Genomic DNA, 6061 nt, shown 5'->3' on the forward strand with positions numbered 1-6061 from the left:
CTCGATCGGATTAGAAAAGGAATAAACCACCCCTTTCAATCCGATCAAAATTATTTGTAATAGAGCTGACACTTTGAGTTTTAATGGGTGATGTATTATTTACCGCCATGCGAGCCACAAATTAGAGCTTGGCGAGCCGCAGGAGGCCGATGAGGGACACTGCCATAGACCCTCCATGTTAAAATGCCCAACTTTACAGTAGGAAAAAAAATATGTTTACAGCCTGGTACAAAAAGTGGTTTTGGTCTATATAGATAATTTTGCCCTTCATGACAACTGTGAGGGGGGTGATTTTTTTTTAATAATAATAATTCATTTCATTTATATAGCGCTTTTCTCGGCACTCAAAGCGCTTTACATAGAAGGGGGAATCTCCTCAACCACCACCAATGTGCAGCATCCACTTGGATGATGCGACGGCAGCCATATTGCGCCAGAACGCCCACCACACACCAGCTTACTGGTGGAGAGGAGACAGTGATGAAGCCAATCAGTATATGGGGATGATTAGGAGGCAATGATGGAATATAATTCATCCGTTTAAATTATATTAAGCCTTAAAGTTCTACATAATTAAGGGCGTGGCCACTTGAGTGCTGCTGTCACTACTAGTTTGTCTGCTGTCTGTTAGCCATCACGTCACCTCAGCTAATCCCGCCTCTTTGCGTGTTTACACGACAGTTTCACACGTTTTGGCCCTTTTGGCCTTCCATAGAACGGCAGCTTCTAACGGCAACTGCAGTGACGCAATGACTTTACCAATCAGCGATTGGCTCTTTTACTTAGAAGGCGAGACGTATTCCGCCCTATTGCGTGTGGCAGTATCTCCTATAGGCCTACTATTCATATAAGTAATAGTAGTGCACCATCTTTGTATATCTATAGTCTTCTTTGTTGATAATCAGAAATAACTTTTCCATCAACTACGGGTAATATAGTTTAGTAGCCTAAGCAATGCAGTAGCCTGGCTAACGTCAGACCTCTTCTCACTGAGATGTGGTCTGGGAACCACATGTTCAATTTCTCGTATTTGAGGCGTGATTTACGAATGCCCAGAGCCGTTTATTGGGCGCTACGGATGTCTATCAAATGCGCCTGTACGTACTGTACTGTGCTCATAGCCAATCGTTTCAATTATACCAGATGACGTATGTAGAGCAACAGAAATTTGACGAGGAAGAAGACGAAATAAACTTGCGTTCTAAACTACTTAGAACACTATCTAAGGCTGCATCGAAAGGTAACTTCGCGTCTGCTGCCATGATGGATCCATAGATATAAACAAACTGCTTCGGTGTGTCGCATAGACGTCGTTATCGTCTTGCTGCTCCCTCCCCGTTCTGTGATTGGTCCCCTCGCTGAGGCGAAAATCTGGTCCATGGAATCCATGGAATCCAGAATAAAATCGCGCTGCGCACAAGGCAGCATGGGGAAACCCAGGCTAGCAGTAACCTGGTGACTTAATATAAAATTCAGGTGATGATTTACTGGTGTGCATGTATAAAATGCTTGATCACATGTGGCTCTGCACTATTTTCCTGATGAATAAACATTGAATGTGTGAAGTCCTCATTCTAGGAAGTTGCAGTTCTTGTCAGTAAGTCACAAAGGACAGCGGGGCCAGAGGCCACAGTGTCATTGTGTGTGTCAGTCTGAGGGACGCCGTTAATATATTTTACTCTAAGCCTTTTCAACACCAGGATTTATATTGTATTAAAGCCAGTCCTGACACTGAGGTTGCTTCTCTCCAAGCTTCAACCTTGAGAGCAATGGCATTGTCCCTCTCCCACAGCTCTCTCGAGGGACAGAAAAAAGAGGACGTAATAAGAGGAGTGAGAAGTGTAGATGGACTGCCATCATGTGGCCCTGCTGACATGCTGCAGAAAGAGAAGAAACACTTACAACTTACACTGGTCTACACTGCATAGTGAGTGATGCAGTGACGCTACCACATCCATTTATCATTTCAATACCATTGTAGTATTAAATCTATCTATCTATCTATCTATCTATCTATCTATCTATCTGTCTGTTTGTTGGTGAATGGGTCTACAGCTGGTTGCGCTGTATGTTTTGTTTCACTAAAAATAACAAATTTTTAGAGAGTCGGAAACAACTTCATCCCAGGGTAAAGTGCAGCATCTATAATTACATGAATCCGTTCTAAATTTTAAAACTACTGCTTTAATTTTTCTTTAGGTACTTTTTTTCCCTTTTTTTCAACATAGTAAACTGTTTTCTGTTCCTCACTTGAAGATAAACTAGTTTTGCAGTTGCAGTCTAAATGATGAAAAATGAGAGTGGAATGCATAACTTCAAAACTCATTTTCCTGTGAGTGTTCAAACAGATTTAAGTGAAACCCTTTCCAGCTTGACTACAGTGCGCAGCTGTCATTTCCATCAAAGCTGTCGACAGGTTGAGATGGTAGAGACGGGCTCGCTGTGGTGAGATCTCCCGTGAGGTTTCCTCTCTGACAGATGGACCACTCATTGACCTCCACTCTCTGTTTCTGCTAAAGGCGGCATGGCCCAAATGTCACCTGTCCATTCATAATTCATACAAACCCAAATAAACATTTTAGCTCTTTTTTGATAGGCTTTGAGTATTAGTTTTTCAAAGTTTTGAAACATGAGATCACAGCAATAGCTTACCACAATGATCCAATACCCAATGGACAAATCAAGTTTTTTCAAATTGAGTCAAGAATGCAAAAAAAGCTGCTGCTTCTTTTTTTTGGGTCAAAGCTTTTTTTAAAGCTTTTCCTTTAAATGTAATCAGAAATGACCAATGAGCATCTAATACACGTCACTTTCCCTGCCGGCCTAATTTTCCCTCTTCACACACACAGAGTCAGCCAGAGTAGTGAGCTATTAGTCTTCGCACTGGTCTAAGGGGTGAAAGTTTGAGAGTGTGTAAATCATGAAATGTGCTGTGTGTGAGGTTTCAGGCTGTGCGGTTTTTGAAGGGACTGCTTTTAAATTGTGTTTAGCCAGAGTCAGACCTTGTGAGATGTAGGCAGCACTCTGTCTCCTCTTTTTTTTTTTTTTTTTTTCTGTCTCTCTCAATCTAAAGGCACAGTGGCCTAAATATTCTCACTCTATACTGTTAGATTATGGCTTTCAGAGCTGAATTGCTTTGTTTTTATATTTCATATTGTCAAACCAACATCTTTTTTTACCGATAAGCTGATTTGGATGACATTTTGTCATCTGATTCAATGACAGCCTTGCATTTTTAAGTGTGGCTTGCATATTTGGGACCATTGTAATACACTATCGTTCAAATGTCTGGGGTCAGTAAGAGTGTTTATTGTTTTTTAAATAAGTATATGCTCACCAAAGCTGCATTTATTTGATCAAATATACAGTAAAAACAGTAATATTGTGGATTTTTTTTTTATTTTTTTTTTATTTAAAATAGTATATTTTAATATGTAATTTATTCCTGTGATGGCAAAGCTGAATTGTCAGTATCATTGCTCCAGTCTTCAGTGTCACATGATCCTTCAGAAATCATTCTAATATGCTAATATGATTTGGTGTTCAAGTAACATTTCTTAGTATTATGAATATTGAAAACAATTGTGTTGCTTCATATTTTTTGTCAAAACAAACAAAGATTCTTTGATGAATATAGAGTTAAATGGAAATCTTTTATAACATTATAAATGTCTTTATTGTCCCTTTTTATAAATTTTTATGCATCCTTTTTAAATTAAATCATTCATTTATTTATTTTTAAATCAATCTTTTGAATGGTAGTATATGTATTTGTCATTGTGTGCAAGCTACTTTTCCCTCTTAAAATCTGTGAATAGTAAATACACAACAAAAAGTTATGCAACACACTAATATGGCATCTGTCATTTTCTAACATTTATATAAATGTTCAGATCAACAGGAGTGGAGACATCACAGCTGTGTTTCTTTCAGAAAAAAATGGCATCGCTCAGAACAACAGCACTGAAAAAGCATTTCAGCCCCAGAGAGCTGACACTTAAAGCCCTTAGGCAAGGCCTCTGGACTGATATGGTGAGCAGAGTCTGATTTATATAAGAGGTAAACTGTCCACGCTAGAGGTCTCATTATGAATTACTTGGTGCGTGTGTTAATGTGGATCTCAGGTGTTTATCCTCTAGTGTTAAAATGCAGCTGTTCCTGCTTTTAAGAGACTTCTCTGTTGTTCGCACAATGCTAAGCCATCCATTAAATGCTAAGCCATCCAGTAGGGTCATGCCTCTTGGCCACTTGAAAAGAAAGTTGTTTATGCTTGATGAGTGGCATATTTATGTTTATGCACATTCTGAGAATTGAAAGCTTTTCCATTAATGTGAATATTCTGTATGCGCATGCTGTGGATACTGTGGCATTTATGAAGGTCACAACAAGTGTGGGTTTGATATACAAAAACGCTAACAACCTTTGAGACATGCAAGTTAACAAGAGATAATGTTTATCATAGTTCAAAAGAGAAGCAAGATTCAGAAGGATTTTGATGTGTCCTTACTAAAATGGTATTCCATGAGTCAGAATAATTGGATACCTTTATAATAATTTCAAGGAATATAATAAAAAGGACATAATTATTAGGCTAGGAAGATTGTAGGCTAATGGATCCTGCAGCCATTAACCAAGTTGTCAGAGAGATGTTTTCTTTAGATTTGTCCACTGCAGTTCAAAAGCAGGGTCAGTATGCTTTAAAAAAAAAAATATATATATATATATATATATATATATATATATTATTTTTTTAGAATATAAAACTATAATAATACTTTCCCATTAAGGGTGCATTCACCTGATCAAAAACGACATACATTATTGCAAAACAATTCTATTTCAAATTAATGCTGTTATTTTTTAACTTTATATTCATCTCACAATTATGAAAATGTTAAAGGTTTTTATATGTAACTTTTGGCCCTCTAGCGGTTAAAAAATAAAACTGCGTGCATTTTGCGGAAGAACATTGTTTTGGTTGTGCTTCGGCTCTGCATGTCCTTGTGGATGAATAGCTGTTGCTGCTCATAAAACATTCACTACTAGGCTTAAGAGATATAACCAGTTTAGATGGAAAGGATCTCAAGCTGACTAGTTGAAGAAGTTACTGTAGCTATACACATTAATAGACACAGTACTTCATTGAAAATAAATTATAGCACAGCGCTACAGCAACCATAATAAAATGACTCTTCATAATAGATAATGCTTTACGAAGAACTCAGAGAGCTACATATGGCAATTTATCCATTCAATAAAACACCTTACTCACCAGCTGAGTAATGAAAACTCCATCTCTGCATCGCTTTTACAACATTTGAAATCCCAGTTGTCATCTTCGAAAAGCCAAGCCAATCTTGATTCTCGCTTTACTATGAACTCTGTCGCTGTTGGACAGTGTTGGACAATTTTTTAAACGGTCGATTCCCCAGAGGTTCGAGATCCGGCGGCTCTTTGTCCACCTTTCTCACTCATTGTTACAACTAACCTATGCCACTCCCACACTATACATACTACTGCTAAGTAGCTGGAAAAACTTTTCACTATTTACGGATATGAGGAGACACGTCACGCAAACGTACGAAATTTCCTGTGAAAATAAAATAATTGGCTTACCACAGTGAATTAGGGTAAGACAAAAACACGTTTTGGAAGGATTAATGATGTATGGACCCTTTTCACAGACTGTGATGACGCGTTTTAATGTCATCAGCATCATAAAGTATTGCAATTATTATTTATTTTTTAATGTATACATTTATAACACTATACTTTGTTTTATATTACCTTTGCATCAAATAACAAAAACTAGTTAACGCTGCTGTGAGGGAGCGGCTGTGGGAGAGAGAAAAAAAATTAAATAATTCTCTCCTCTGTCTGCCATTATCAATCTCTATCTCCATTTTTCCCTCTTTTTTAAAGTCGTGAAAACACTATTGTGGAGTTTTTCTTTTGCTATTTTAGCAAATGGGAACACAAAGAAATATATTTCACCGCTATAGAAGTTTACCCAACTATGACGACTTCCGCTTCTGAGAAACCCGGAAATGTGAAAATGGTC

This window comes from Rutilus rutilus, assembly GCF_951802725.1.
Source record: "Rutilus rutilus genome assembly, chromosome: 7".
NCBI lineage: Eukaryota > Metazoa > Chordata > Actinopteri > Cypriniformes > Leuciscidae > Rutilus > Rutilus rutilus.